Below are 17,321 nucleotides of genomic sequence, written 5' to 3' on the forward strand. Positions count from 1 at the left end.
CCTCATGTCAGGGTCCTCCATGGGAAGAATGAGGGATCTCCAACAGCAAGACAGGAAGGTTTCAAAGTTTGGCTAAGTTTCATCTTGCCAAAACACTTGAATGTAACTTTAGAGCTAAACTGAGATTTTCTTTTCCCTAAACCCTCATTGAAATGGATCTTCAGCACAATAGACAGGGGTACCCGAATGTTCAGAGATTACAAATTTTATTCCGCCCTCATTAACAAAGTAAAACATTTCTGTGGGGCCCCCCTTTCGGCATGATGTTTTCCCCTTTACTAAAGATGTATTATTGCATTGAGCCTCCTCTGATGTTTTGCCTTCATTTTATATTGTTTATTTAGAAATTAATTTACAGGGATTGAGGTCATTATTTACAGGACCATGTCTGAAATCCAGTAGATGCATCTGTAAAAAATTTGGCTACAAGCAGACTGGCAAGGGTTTAAAACTATAAAAATCCTGCTTGTGAACCTAAAGTCAAAACAATCAGTCATATCTAATCTGGTCATCAAATATGTAAATGCACACAGTAGGATACAAGTAAGAAAAATAACCCAATTCAGTTCAATTCATAAATGTATTGAGTATTCTATAAAAATACTATGCAATTCTGTATTATTACCATAGGGGTGATTTAGTAGATATTCTTCGAGCTCCTAAGAAACATAAGAGGCAAAGGTGACATATGTGTTAGAGGCATAGAAATCATACTTTCACAAAATCATATTATTAGATGGGAATAAATGCCACCAGAGCAGCAAGTACAGAAGGAGGAGGAGGAGGAGGAGAAGAAAAAAGAGGAAGAGGAGGAGAAAAAGAAGAAAGAAGAAGAAGGAGAAGAAGAAGAAGAAGAAGAAGAAGAAGAAGAAGAAGAAGAAGAAGAAGAAGAAGAAGAGGAAAAGAGGAGGAGGAGGAGGAGGAGGAAGAGGAGACAATTTAGAAACAGTTCAGGTAATTCTAATACATTTACCAAAATGGTATTTAAAACACTTGTAGGATTGGCTCCACCAGAAATGTCAGAACCCAGGCCTGGGAATCTTGCTGGTATTAGCTATGGTTGAACCCAGCAGTGAGTGAAGTTCAGGAGAAGTCCTCGCATCAGTTGGTTTGAAGATCAGCTGGACCCTACTGTCGTTTATCTCAGGAGTCTGGTGAGACGACCTCAGAGTGCAAGGGGTACCAAAGAGTGCTTTGCTGCAATAAGAACCAGATCATAATAGCTAGTGCTGATTTAATACCATCTTGTTTTGAAGCCCCACCAAATGATGGCTCTTCTGTCTCCATTGGTTTTATCATGATGTGTCTTGCTGAATTTTATTATATGTGACAGTATAGGCAAAGAGATAATATAGAAACCATTGTTGGTTTTGTGTTAGCTGGTTCTAAATACCCTACAATGCTTTCATCCACTTGAATTGTTTTACACTGTCTTCATATGTTTGATGTGATAGTATACAAAGTTATATTCAAATATTACAAGGAAAAAGACACTATGGTAACTACTATTAAGTCGGGTTATTTGGTGGTGAAGCACTAGGTTGCTGAAACTGTCATACTTTGACCTGTATTGTCATGTTGTTATGTCCTCTTTTATCTCAATTTCTCCCTTATTCATTAAAAAATTATTTAATTTTTTTATTACTTTTTTAACTAAGGGGGAAAATCAAAAAATTAGCAGGATATATTATAGTAACTTTTTTGATTTCCCATTAACTTGATTTGGAGTCCTGTAATACTCCCACTATCTTGTTTTGACTGACTAGACTCTCTTCTGTTCTGTATGATAGTATCAAGTTTGAGGGTATAGGCAACTACTTTGAAGGCAATAAGATTCACTATGATGCCCATTCTGGTTTGACTATTATCCTCTTTTGAAGTCCTGTAATGTTTATAATGTTTAGGTTTTATTGGTTTTGTTCTCTACTGTTTTGTTCAACTTTATAACACGTAATGACATAGACAATTCTTCTTAAGGAAGCAAGAGGCATTATGGTAATCATTGTCGATAACCTTGCACTCTGTTTTTACATCATGTGCTATGTCTAGCCTTGGTTTTGACTGACAGCTTTGTTTTGTCATATTTGATTTTATTCTCTTCCAAAAAAAAGTAATAAGAACTATGGGAGTAATAAAACCCAAAATGTGTAAATTTTGTTGTAATAAAGAGAGGAAAAAACAAGTGCTCTAAAGGATACGACGGCAAGTGTGTTTAGGTGTGTTAAATAGATGACCATTTTAATGTTTTTGATTGGATCATTGAGCACAACTGTTTGCAGTCTCACTGTTTGAATGTCCACTTTGTATGCTTTGATCCTGTGACTTGAACCACTAACTCTAGGATGATAATGTGTAATCTGTTAACTGGTGATTTCTTGCTGGTTTTTTTTTTTTTTTTTTTTTTTTTTTTTTTTTGTGGTTCTGTATTACTTGTACCCTTATACTGTTTTGTTTTGTTCTGTTTTTTCTCTTTTTCCTTTTAAATAAAATTAAAAAAAAAAAGAAGAAAGAAAATCACACTGGCCACAGCCGCTTCTACTGGATAAGAAACCACGTGAAGAATGGAGAGGGTGTGTTCTTCACATGGACCCTTTCACTCATTGGCTCAAGAATTTATGGTAGCCAGTTTTTCTTTCATTGCTAATTCCACATCTTCTTAGACTGCTCATAAGAAGGCAAATAAATGAGTATTGGAGTCGTTATAAGAAAAGTTCAAAGTAAATTTGACTATAATTATTTCAAGTTAATTGTTAAAGAGTCATGAAGGCACTTTGTGCTTCTAATCTGATGGTGTGTATGGTTAGCAGTCAGAAAGCACAGTAGCGAAGCGGGTTTGTGGCTCCTGAATTACAGCAGGTAGATTTGTGGTAAATGTTCCCCAGTCGCTGTTCAGCAGCCTTCATCACCGTCATCACAGATATATCAAGCAGCACTGCATGTAATTATGATTATAAAGCATTTGTCCCTCTCATCAAACATTTTAATGACAGATGGACAGGGTCTTCCTGTGTCACCCAGTTGCTCAAGCTGTGCTGGAACCCACAGTTCTCCTGCCTCAGCCTCCCCAAATACCGGCTCTACAGAGATGTAGTACCGCACCTAGCTCATGACGGTAAAAATTTTTAATGAAAGACATGTTCATGCCCAAACATACCAGAATAATTTTAAGGAAAACATTAGGAGGAAAACCTGATAGACTGAAAAGAGGCAGCATTGGGTTGAAGGAAAAATGGTGACTTCTAAGCACTGCAGTGTCTTCAGAAGAATTTGAGTGAAAGCAGTCAAAAGTAGTATGTTCTGTAAAAATGAAAAATGCCCCTAAACAGATGGTGTGGTGTGCAAGAAGCGACAGTACGGAAGGAGACACGTAAATTTTATAGACAATGCCAGGTCACTTGCTCAAGAAAGTATTTCCTCCAGTCTAGAGAAAGGGTTATAACCACATGACCATTGCTAGTGAGGTAAATTCAAGAGTGCGGTATATATAGACTGAAAGAAATTTTAGTAGAAAAATTTTAAGTCTTTGTGCAATGTTAAAATACTAAAATATAAAGCAATATTTAAACTGATACAGAAAAATAATTTTAAAAATTCAGTATATCTAACAAATGACCGAAAAGAGGGATTACAGTAAATTTTAAAAAAACCTGACAGTCTAAAATTGTTAATATTCACAATAACTGCAATTAGACTAACACATTAAAATTTTCAGACTATAATAAACCAAAGCAAACTAAGCCCTGCCAGTTTTTATTTATCTGCCAAAGACACTGGGCAAATAAAAGAAAACATAAAATATTAATATAGTATATGTCACATGCCAGATGCAATTCCAATTCTAACAGTAATGCTGGGGAACTTATTATTCAGTTAATCTCATAAACAAGGTAATTGAGGCACAGATATTAATATGCAGCAGAGAAATTTTAAACCAAGTCAATCTGGCTTCAGAAGCTTGACTTCAATTACTTTAACACACACAACAGTGAAAATTATGAAGTTTAAGCTTCTCCAATGATATTATTAGAGTATATAAAACATAAGGTGAAAACCTTTAAAAAGACAAAGAAATATTACTCAGATATGTGTCCCAAGCATAATTCCTTTGGGACATATGTCATGAAACCAGTTTGCATCTTGCAATATTGCTTTAAATTGGATAAAGACTAATACGACCACACAAAGAAATAGTCTCACAATCAAACTGCAAGAATGTAGTATCTTTCTCTGTAAAAATGACATATCAAGCACAAGTAGAAAATGCAGTGTTTTGGACAGAATATGCTGTCCATGTTAGAGTCTATCACAGTCAGCCTATCAGTTTTTTCCTATTAGGCCCATCTTAATACAAGTGCATTCTTACTATCAAGTTGACACACTTGGCTGTACAATGTGATCTTTGCCCAAAGTCAAATGAATAGAAGGGGCAGGGGCTGCTTCTGGCCACACGCTGGAAGCATCCTGTATCCCACAGCGTTAGCCATGGCTCTTAACCACGGCTCCTCCTCTCTGCTTCCTAGATGAGAGAACCAGAGCTGGAGCCACGGCTACGAAGAGAAGCCAAATTTTAGCTATTGTTGCTATCAGCCCCTGTAGTTTTGGAGTTATTTGTTATACAGTATAAGTTGGCCCAAGCTTATTAGTGATACATTACATAAGCCCATAGTCCCCAGGTCTCATGGTTTAGGTATTGTTTCTCACTACGCCTACGTGCCCCAGAGTCCCAGCAGCAGCACTGTGCCCTATGCAGAGAGATTGCAGAGAATCAGGAAGAGAGCTACACTGTTCTTTGATCAACATTCTCTGAAACCAAGGGGGTCAGAAGCCAGGAAAACAGCACAGAAAACTGGACACGTGCTGGTTTCTTTCCTTCCTTCCTTACTTCCTTCCTTCCCTCCTTCCCTCCTTCCTTCCTTCACTTCTTTCTTTCTTTCTTTCTTTCTTTCTTTCTTTCTTTCTTTCTTTCTTTCTTTCTTTCTTTCTTTCTTTCTTTCTGCATCCCCTCCCATTTCTTTCTTTTAAATAACTTACTATGGCTGAGTTCAAAGGGACAGGGAAAGAAAATATTCCAAGTGTCAAGGAGTGGAAATCTAGGATTATTTGTGCTGAATATAGCAACACAAATACATTTTCCACCAAACTCAGTAGGCACCAAATATATCTGAGCATTTTCATACACACACGGGACATTTGAAAACTTCAGCACATATTGCAAGAAAAGGGAACGTTCCCAAACAGCAGAACTTTGGTGTCAGACAGACCAAACGTTACAGATGCTTAATGAAACATAATTAGGAATCAGTCTTGCAATAAGCATAGATTATCATATTTTTAAATATTTAAAATCCTATTTAACATAACTAAAGAAGAGTTAACAGAAAATGGAATGCACATATACATAATAGTGAACAAGTAACATATAATACATGCTAAAATGTACATGATGGAAATAAGGCAATTCTTAGGAGAAAATATATTATAATTTTTTAAATAAAAGAATGAATAAAATATTTTGCTTTAAAAGTATATTGAAATAAGTCCAAAGAGAGAAGAAAATTACAAATAAAAAATCAAACTTAAGAAAATATAAACATAAAATAAGAGAAGATATCAGTAGAAACCTTTTAAAAAATATTTTGTAAAAGGCTAATAAGTAAATTCTTGCAAAATAAATTATTCTCAAGGTGGCAAAAAACAAAAATAAACATTAGGAAAAATAAGTAAAAGGAGAAACTACCCACATATACAAATGATCGGTATCATCTTCTTATTCTTCTTGGTTCGTGTCTTTAAAATTAATGTAAGTGTTAGTTAAAGGTTTATCACTCAAAAAGCACCACTCAAATTTATGGATGTCTTCTTCATAGTAGTATCAAAGAACTGAATTTGTTTATATTCATTCTAGAAAATATAAAAGGCTAGGTTACCTTGAAACTTCAAAATAATCATCTGACAAAACATTAGAATTATAATATTGTCTGATGCATATTAATACATAAAGACTGATGGTCTGCATGCTCCAGCAAGAATTAATCCAAAATTGTAGCAAAAAAAAAAAAAAAAAAAAAAAAAAAAGATTCCATTCAGTGTGTAGAGGATAACTTAATGAAAATGTATTAGGTCTTTACTTGTTATAGAGAAAATAATATGTTTACTGAAGAAATTAAGAGGTCTTAATGAAAGTAAGAAAAAAATCATAGTTCAATATTCCATATTATGATAGAAATGGCACTTTAAATCATCAAGGGGCTGAATTATTCCATAAATATTTCAGGAAAGTTTTTTAAAAAATAGATCCTTACATCACATTATTGAACATAATAAATTTCATAAGGATTAAAGATATAAACACAAAAGAACAATAAATCTTGTAAACTTTCTGGAGGAAGATTAGAAAACTCCATCTCTCTTTGTTAGGGAATGCCTTAAATATTGCACAGTAGTTGTTCAGGTTATAAAATAAAAGTGTAAGAAGTAGACAGACTAAAAAATAACAGTACAAACTATTCTGTCTGATAAATTTACAAAAACTTAGTAATATGGCTATCGATCTTGCATACTTAAATATGTGTACAGTTATATCCTTTAGAGCACTTTCCCTTTCTTTATTATAATATCTAGTATTCATTTTGTATCTTATTTCTGTTTAAGTTTTTATTATTTTTATACTAGAGAGATATGATTTTTACAATTGTGAGTGATTTATTTCTTTTATGAAGATAGTCTCAAGTTGCCTCTATTTGCCTATTAAAGCCTCAAGATCATCCTTATTTATATGCAATTTATCAACTAGTGATTTCTTATTGTTGTTTTTTGAAACTTGTCGTGAGTGTCTAGGGCACTCTGAACTCCGGGGAAGGTAAACACACACGCACGCCTTGTCGGGACACGGGGGGTACAGCGCTTGGAAAAGAAAGACAGGAGAGACACCTTTGCTGTCTGCACCGCGTTACACTGCACTGCACTGCACTGTACGCACAATCTTTATTTTAGGATTCATATATAGTAAACCCGATCAATTCACAGAGCCCAGATAATTAAGTAGTGAAAAGGCATTCTTTGTGGCAAGCTACAACGTGACAGACTACAATGTTTATTCTAAAGCTATCTAAGTGAGGTAAATAATCACAACCAGTTCTCATAACCTCTCTAGCCCAGGAAGAAATTCATTAGCTCAAGAATGTTGTTAATTTGTCTGCTGTTAGTGTCACAAAGGGTGGCCAGCCACTTCCTCAAGACTTCTGCAAAACAAAGCCAGCTCACAGTATGGATTCCAGAGGGTGAGGGCTCACTGAGAACAGGCATTCCCGTTCTACCTCCTTCTCGCATACCAGGGCGGCTATTGTAAATTGCAGGTTAGAGGGGGTTGGGCCTACAAAGTGACACCTCATCCCCCACACTTCCTTCCTTTTTATTTTTTAACAACAATTTCCATAAGATCAGGTTATTAATAGCATTTCGTCTTATGCAGTAAAAATACACAAGAACTATGGCAATGAGAACTATAATTAAACTAAGTCCCATGCCACTAAAAGTGTGGGTAATGCTCTGCCAGATTCCTTTGGAATCTAATCCTTTTAAAGATTGAGCAAGCAATTGCGCGAATTGTGCTAGGGATTCATCATCATTTTGCTTTGCAAAATCCTTGTCAATTTGATTATGCAAAGATTTTATTTCCTCCTGGGCAGAGGTGTTTCCATTTAAATACATTCTAATCATTTCCCATTCATGTTCTGTCTGATTATAAGGTCGTTGGGTTATACAGAAAGTAGTTGAATTCTAATCACATTTTAAAAACACTTGATGCTGAAGAGCCAATATTTTTTTACCCATCCATTCAACTGTTTGTTTAAGGAGGTCTATTTGTTGTTGTAGTCTGGCGTTTATTTGCCACTGAGTTAACCAAAGTTCATGAGAATTTTCATGCCATAATTTTACAACATGTTTTTCTTGCAAAGAGGTTTGTAAAGCTATTCTTGAGACTGCCGCTAGGGAGGCTACAGTTATCAAACTTAACAGTATAGCAACCACTATTCCAATAAATCTTTTTGTACGTTTTAACAGATGTTTAAAAAATTTAGTAGTAACAGAAATTACCGGGTCTTGAGACCAAGGTCGAGTTAAATTTACAGGCAACCAAATATGAGTTTTTTGTTGTAACAGCATAACTGTATAAGGCTTAGTGAAATTTAGTGTGCTATTTAAGCATGTAAACAATTGACAATTTAAACAAGTACAAGAAAAATGTGTAAAATTAAAAGTTTCCACTAAAAAGACATAAGGCAGAGGTGCACAAACAGTAATATTATACATTTTAAACCTAGTAAAATTATAAGTAGTAGATACAGATCGACTAGTCCCTGAATATGAAACATTGTACAAGGTTACAGGTTGCATAGCGGCTGGGATCTTCCAAATATGATTTTGAAGGTGATGAGGGTATTCTTCGGCTGCAACAGCAGGGTTAGCGATTCCACCATCTCCCCACCACAAGAGAGCCGTCTTTTGTTGAAATATAGGAGCTCCGTCAGTTATTTTCTTTGGATCTGGAAGACTATACACAACAGAGAGATTACATCTTGTCTCATTCCATTCAGCACATCCATTAACGAATTTTCCAAATGGTCCCCAAATAATATACCCATCAATATTTTTAGCAAATTTTCCCATACATAGTTGCCAAATTATGGGATTATAAGAAATATTTTTATAAGTGAATTCAGGGCATACAGGAAATGTATTTGTATCAGGTGCTGTTAAATTTCTCCAGGTAACATTAAAGGTTTGAGCAGCCAAGGCTTGAAGCCTTGTTCTTTTGTTGCCTGCTTTTATTCCATGTTGAATCCAATACTGCCATCCCAGAGGGATGCAAGGCGGTTCCCCAATGCAAATAGGCCTTTGATTACCATAATAAGTAAAATTGAATAATGTCCCATCATCTTGATTGTGGGGGGTTAAATCAGCCCACGGTGCTGACAAAATTTCTCTAGGTGTGGTATAAAGTAAAATATCACTAGTTCCCCATTTTACAGGTTCTAATAAAGGGGGGTTTGGAATATATGCCCAGTACGAATGCGGAGGTACCTCAGTCCCCGACGCAACAGTGAGCAAGGCACATAAAGCTAAAAACAAGTTTTCAGGGTTTAAAGGCTTTCCTGCTTGAAGGACAAGCCGTTGCCCTTCTATGGTCAATTTCTTTAATTGTCCCCATGTAGGGAGGGGATTTAAATTTGGTCGCTGTGAGCGGCGGGATTTTCTTAGCTTTAATCTGGCCATGGCTGCGATAGGAACAAACTCAGCATCCTCAGCTTCTAGCTGGTTTCGCGCTCGCTTCTGAAGGCACGGTTCCGGTTCCTTGGGGAGTTGTCTCCGGGGCTGGTGAACAGGATCTGGAGACGCGGGTCCTGATCCATCGTCCAGGGACCCACTGCTGAATTCCATTTTCTGTGGAGATATAACCAAAACCTTTCCCCCTATAGAGCAATGTGCCCCTCTCCCATTCAGCCTCTGGAGCTGTTTTAGTCCAAATAGGTTCATTAATCACAAAAGGCTGTTGTTGCTGTTCAAAATGTTTTTCAGCTCTTGTTAATATTTCACCTTGTGGTAAATTGAGAAAATTTAAAATAAACAATGCTTGATGCAGTAATGTTTTTGGACTGTTTTGCAATTTAAACAGTATTGGTATCTGAATATCCTCCTGACTCCTCCTTTTTAATTTTTTAATTTGTAACTTAAGAGTGCCATGTGCTCTTTTAACAATAGCTTGACCCTGGGGGTTATATTTAATCCCTGTAATATGAATAATATTATGGAGATCACAAAATTGTTTAAATGTTCTGCTAGTATAAGCAGGTCTATTATCTGTTTTGATTTTAGAAGGAATTCCCATAACTGCAAAAGTCTCTAATAAATGTACAATAACATTTTTAGTGGATTCTCTCTGTTGAGCAGTAGCCCATAGAAATGAAGAATAGGTATCAATAACTACATGTACATAAGAAAGCCGACCAAAAGAAGGTACATGTGTAATATCCATTTGCCATAATTTATTAGGTTGAGTTCCTCGAGGGTTGACACCTGCGGGAATAATTTTTAAATGTAATGGTCTACAAATAGGGCAAGCTTTTACAATCTGTTTAGCTTTTGTAAAAGGTATCTTATATTTAAGATGCAAATGTCCTGCATTTGCATGATTAAATTGATGTTCTTCAACGGGTGTGGTGAACATAACTAAGGAATTCACTGCATTGTTACCTGATACTAATGGTCCGGGTAACTGAGAATGAGAACGTAAATGAGTAATAAAATAAGAATGATTTCTTTTTTGAACATGTATTTGTAAATTTTGAAATAAAGACAATAAAGCAGGCTTATTAGAATATAACACAGCTGAATAGATATTTGTCACTACTCCAACAGAATAGGCCGAATCGGCTATAATATTAATAGGTTGGTTATGAAAATCTAAAAACACTTGTAATATAGCAAAAAGTTTATTTTGTTGTACAGAGTTAAAATTTGTCTGACGTACCCAGTAAGATTTTTGAGTCCAATATGCAGCTTTATTTTTAGATCCATCTGTAAATATAGTCAAAGCTTGTGGAATTGGCTGTACAGCTAATAAGGTATTAACCACAAATTGTTGACGTCTAAAAAAATCCCATAATTTACTTTTAGGAAAATGATATGAAAAAGTTCTCATGAAATCTGCTAAAGCAATTTGTAAGGTTTCAGTAATTGACAACAAATATTCTCATTGTTCCTTAGTTAAAGGGATAACTATATTGTTTATATCTTCTCCTATCAAAGTTATAGAACGAGCTCTACCATTCATAATTAAAGCTGCAACCATGTCAATATAAGGCATAACATTTTTAGATTGCTTAGTTTTAGTGAATACCCATTCTACTGGCATAGCATTTTGACCTAAAACTGCAGAGGGATATTGAAAAGTATTAATAATATATAAAGTTAGAGGCAATTTAGGATCAATCCTAATTAAAAATGCATCCTTAATTCGTTGTTCTACAAACTGTAATTCTTGTTCGGCTTTTGCTGTTAAAGAACGAGGGCTGGATGGATCTGAAGAGCCCTGTAGAGTAGCAAACAAATGCTGTAATGCATGGGTAGGAATACCTAGTGTGGGACGAAGCCAATTAATATCCCCTAATAATTTTTGAAAATCATTTAAAGTGGATAACTTATCTCTCCTAATAGACATTTTTTGTGGAATCACCTTTTGTCTAGTAAGAATATATCCCAAATAATGACTAACTTTTTTCTTTTGAATTTTATCCTGTGCTATTACAAGTCCAAACGGAGAGAAATATTGAGGTAAAGTTTTTAAAATATCTTTTAAAACATTTTTATCACTATATGAGAATAAAATATCATCCATGAAATGAGCCGTATAAACCTGAGGCCATCGTGCACGCACTGGTTTTAATGTTGCATCAACATAAATTTGACATATAATTGGGGAATTTTTCATTCCTTGGGGTAAAGTCCTCCATTGATATCTTTGATAAGGTCTTTGATAATTTGTTTGAGGAATTGAAAAAGCAAACCGTTTTCTATCTTCTGGATGTAATGGGATGTTAAAAAAACAATCTTGTAAATCTATAACATATACAAACCAACCAGCAGGGAGCGCTGAGGGTAAAGGAATACCGGGCTGAAGGGCTCCCATTTGAATTAAGGATGAATTTACAGCACGTAAGTCCGTTAAAAGTCTCCACTTGCCTGATTTCTTTTTTATCACAAATATTGGAGAATTCCAAGGAGATGTGGATGGTTCTATGTGATGTAGAAAAAGCTGTTGATCAATCAATTCCTGCGCTGCCTGTAACTTTTGAGTAGTCATAGGCCACTGATCTATCCAAATTGGGTCATCATTTTTCCAATTAAGCTTTAAAGGATTCATTTCCCTAGGCTGTAGAAACATGCAAAATATTAAAAATGTATATAAGCTCCCCATTGTTCTAATACATCTCTTCCTAAAATAGAAACTGGTACCTCTAAGATATAAGGTTTAATAACAGCAACTTGACCCTCTTCATTTTTTATATGTATATGCATTGTGGCTTGTCCAATTGTATTTACTGGAGTTTTACTTACTCCTTTTATATTACATGGAATAATAGTATAAGTAATATGAGAAGGCCAATCAGTAGGTTTAACAATAGTAATATCCGAGCCTGTATCTATAAGAGCCTGAATTTTCTTATGCTCAATAAAAATATTAATAAGAGGTTGTTGTTGAGATAATTTAGCTGTCCACATTACATTAATAGGGTTAGTGCTGCCGAACCCTCCTGTTCGCTGAACAACAGAGGATCCTATTGGGATATAAGGCAGTAAAATGAGTTGAGCTATACGTTCTCCCTTTAATAATTTATAATCTGTAAGTGAGGACATCAGAATTTGAATTTCTCCAGTATAGTCTGCATCTATAATTCCTAAGTGAACAGTAATGCCTTTTTGATTTAAACTAGATCTACCCGTGAGCAAGCCAAAAGTTCCCGCAGGCAGAGGACCAAAAATTCCTGTAGGAATTCTCACGGGAGATTGTCCTCCTCTTAATTCTACATCTTTTAAGGCTGGTATGTCCACTGCGGCACTGTGTTGGGTGGCTGGCTGTAGGGAGAATACGGTAGATTTACCCCATTGATTTGTCCGGGGCCCGGGGTAGGGCCCGTTCTCCCGTTTCCCTTTTGTTCAGCTGAATTAACTTGTTTACTCCTGCATTCACGAGCCCAATGATTTCCCTTCTTGCATTTTGGACATAAGCCAGGAGCTCTAGATCTCTTTTTTTGATCATTGCCTACAAGTTTTGGACAGGCCCTCTTTACATGTCCTATCTGACCACAATTAAAACATTTTAAAGACTGTTCCTTTTTAGATTGCCAATTAGTCCACGTGGTTGCCATGGTCTCAGCAAACAGTTGCATTTTCCTAGATTCTGAATTTAAATCTTTACATTGTTTTATAAAATTGTCAATCGTTCCAGTATCTTTTATTGGAATTAAAGCCCTTTTGCATTCATCATTAGCATTTTTAAAAGCTAACATTTTTAAGAGATGCTCTTGTAAGTCTTGTCCCACTACTGTTTTTTTTATAACATTTTGAAGTCTTGTAACGAACTCCACATATGGTTTATTGGCTCCTTGCAGAACTTTAGCCCAAGATCCATATTCTGATCCTTTAGGCCGTATTTTATCCCAAGCTTTTAAAGCAATATCTTTTAATTGAGCATGAATCTCTCTTGGAGCTCCTGCCTGATGCTCAACAGTATCAAAGAAACCTGTACCAGAGAGCATGGGATAAGAAAGGAGTCTAATATTTGGATCTCGATCGTCAGCATTTTGTCTTGCCTTTTCCGTACAACCTTTCATAAACCACATGTGCCACTGTAAATATTCTGGCTCCTTTAAAAGAATTTTGGCCAAGGCTTTCCAATCATAAGGAGCAAGATTACCATAGTGATCTGCTACCGATGTTATTAATTCTCTAGTGTAATGAGCCTGAGGGCCATAAAGGGTTACAGCCTTTTTTAATTTTGCTAAATCATCCATATTAAATGCTTCCCATCTAGGGGGAACTGCCTCTCCATCTATTGGCTGAGGTCTGATTACAGGGAAAGCAAAGGCAGGCTTTTCCTCATCAGAATCCCCTAATTTTGGTAGATCAGCCAAAGCTAGCTTGGCTTTACTCCAATTAGGGTTAGATGGAGGAGGTGCAGAGGGAACTATAGGCGGGTTCTGCTTAACGGAGAGTTGTTTCACCTCTTGTGTTAAATGCTGTATAGCCTGTAAAATTGGGCGATTGTCATAATTTGATATTGCTGCGGCAGCTAAAGCTGAGTCGGCTGTAGCGGATTTTACTTTTGGTTTGGACGCCTTTTCACTACTTAAAGCGATAGCGTCATTTTGAACTACATTCTGCTCCTCCTCTGTGAGGGGCAATTCCTGAATAACTGGCTTAATTTCTAGTTGAAGATTTTCTACAATATGTTCATCTTCCATAGCTTTTAATAAAGAGTACACAACCGACCAAATAGCCCAAAAACGTAAAGGAATCTTTTCCTCCTGTTGCATAGCCCTTTCTATACTAACCCTTGCCTTCCTCCATACTTCTACATCCAAAGTTCCTTCATCTGGAAACCAAGGATTATATTCTTTAATTGTATCAATACACATATCCAAGTCAGCTGACCTGAGCGATATGCCATATATAGATAATAAATGTTTAAGAATTTTTAAGAAAGGAGAGGAAGCAGATTGTCCCATTTCCCCGTAATAAAATTATACTTACCTTCCTAAGCGACCTTCGGAGTCCCTGAATTCGGGCGCCACTTGTCGTGAGTGTCTAGGGCACTCTGAACTCCGGGGAAGGTAAACACACACGCACGCCTTGTCGGGACACGGGGGGTACAGCGCTTGGAAAAGAAAGACAGGAGAGACACCTTTGCTGTCTGCACCGCGTTACACTGCACTGCACTGCACTGTACGCACAATCTTTATTTTAGGATTCATATATAGTAAACCCGATCAATTCACAGAGCCCAGATAATTAAGTAGTGAAAAGGCATTCTTTGTGGCAAGCTACAACGTGACAGACTACAATGTTTATTCTAAAGCTATCTAAGTGAGGTAAATAATCACAACCAGTTCTCATAACCTCTCTAGCCCAGGAAGAAATTCATTAGCTCAAGAATGTTGTTAATTTGTCTGCTGTTAGTGTCACAAAGGGTGGCCAGCCACTTCCTCAAGACTTCTGCAAAACAAAGCCAGCTCACAGTATGGATTCCAGAGGGTGAGGGCTCACTGAGAACAGGCATTCCCGTTCTACCTCCTTCTCGCATACCAGGGCGGCTATTGTAAATTGCAGGTTAGAGGGGGTTGGGCCTACAAAGTGACACCTCATCCCCCACAGAAACTCTGTATTATTTCTACCCTTTTTTCTGTTTTGCCTTTTTTCTCTAAATAAAATGACATGTGACTGAAAAAATATTGCACAGGAAGAATAAATTATAAAGAATAAGAAAGATAAATATCTGCATCCAGAAAAGGATTTATTTTAGGATTGATCATGCATAAGCTTTTTTATCTTTTATTAGTCTATGTTTGCAATACATAATAGGCGCATTCATCATAGGGAATTGATACATATACGTATCACACCTTGATCCTTTTAGCAATCCAGTATTTACTCTTTCAAGGCTCCCTACATAATTTCATATTGTCAGATGTTTATGTGACATGTTATTTAATTTCCGTAGGTTAAGCCCAGGAGTGGTTAAATCCACTCCACTGTCTGGATAAATAAAGTTTTATGAGAGCACAACCACACTCATTCTTTTTCTTACAGCCTATTGATGCTACACAGACAGAATCGAACAGCTTTCACAGACTACTTGTGGTTTCCAAACACTAAAATACTCACTGTGTGACTCTTTACAGAAAGGTTGCCCACTCTTATTTCTGTCACTCTCTTCCCACTCACAGTTCCCTCTGTCACATTTGCTTCCCTATCAGGGACCCCTGGATTGGCCAAGGACATTTGTTTTGGATTTGGCTAATGTAGTGTTGAATGGAAGATAAGAGGGTAGAGTTGTCAGCATGTACTCAGATGATTTACAGGAACTTTGGTGTGTGGAAACAAAACATTATTTGTGGGAGACAACTCGAGTGACTCCCTTTGAATGCAGAACAATTGCTGCAACTTTGATTATACAGAAACTTATTTCCCTATTCTGATACAAACAGAGCTGACTATGATATTTCCTTTTCTCTTCAATTGGCTCTAAGCACTGCAAATAAGGCAAGCAGAGGTGCTGGTACTCAGTCTCTAAAGCCATCAGGAAGTCTCCTGTTTCCTTGCATAGCATCTCTCTCTAAAATATACAAGCACAGCAGGATGGTAGAGCCAGTCAGCTCCAGGAATGTCAACTGGGTATGAGCCTTAAGGTGAAGAGGCTATGACTCCCAGGGCACAGAAGTTTACATTTCAGAAACTGAAGCAACAGCCTCCTAAAACAATTCAGTTGCTGCCTTAATTGAGTTATGCAAATTGATCCTTCTGCATATCCTTATTTTTGCATTTTGCAGAGATGCTTTTCACACTATCTGACTAGTCTGCTCAAGTTACTCACATAGTTCCCACCGTCCTCACTGTCCTCATCCTCCAGCCACTCCCACTTTTTCCACAAGATAATAAATTCTGGGAGAGGCTTACTATCAAGGCCTTCTGTCTGCACATCTTCAAGGGCATTGGATTTAGGACCCCTTGGCGACCTTTAACTTGGTGTCTTTACTCTCTCTCTCACCGTGGGTAGCCTTGCAGGTAGTACATTGGAATTTTCTTGCTGAGGTTCCAATAACATCTCAAAGGGATTATAAGTATAACTTTTTGTATTGTGAGGAAGTCTGGGGAAGGATTATAATATTTGGGTAACTGTACTCTATATTTGTGATTACAATATTATTGACATTATGGAGCTGGAGCTGGCTTGCAAGGAATTTAGAAAAAAAATTATCTTCCATGTATGAGACATATAAAATTTACAGAGGATTTGGTTTTCACTGATGCCCAGTCAGAGTAATTCCCTGTCATTAGTAATGCACTACGGAGAGGTATAAACACACACTGTTTCCATTACTTACTGAGTAGCATAAAATGTATCAGCATTCCCGTGATTGTAGAGCTAAATTTTCTAAGTTTACCTGTGAGTAAAATCTCAGGTTTATGCACCTCGATTTTCAGTGATAAAATATAAATCTTCACCAGCTAAGCTATAGAAATGACTAAATTTTCTTTATATCTTCTTTACAGGAAATGTTGCAGAAATCTTTGCTATATGGAGATATCATTACAGGTTTGTGATATTTATATCTGTTTTATATTCATAGTTTGTTGTGTTTTTTCTTTTCATTCAAGAGTTTTCTTCCTATTTAAAATTGGCTTTGTTATTGTACTTTTTCCCTTAAGAGAATCCTCAATTTTGAAGAATTTTATGCCTCGCAAATCCAGTTTCTGACTTTCTGAGTGGGAAAAGGATTTTCATAAAGTAAGGCAAAAGGCAAACTTTAAAAATATATTTGTCCATATAAAACTCATCAGCCACAAAGCATCCAGATGCACTTCACAAAAAACAAACCAAAACAAAAGTCCGAATTAGGAAGAAAATATACTGTTTTAATTATTAACATCACAAATAATAATAAGAAGAACAACAACAACAAAAAGAACAAAAACACAACTCTTCCCCCAAACTGACTTAACAATGAGAATTCCAGCATAACTTATTAGGATGTAGCCAC

Source organism: Cavia porcellus, unplaced genomic scaffold (genome assembly GCF_034190915.1).
Source record: "Cavia porcellus strain 051 isolate PalLab524CR breed Dunkin Hartley unplaced genomic scaffold, mCavPor4.1 scaffold_29, whole genome shotgun sequence".
Classification (NCBI taxonomy): domain Eukaryota; kingdom Metazoa; phylum Chordata; class Mammalia; order Rodentia; family Caviidae; genus Cavia; species Cavia porcellus.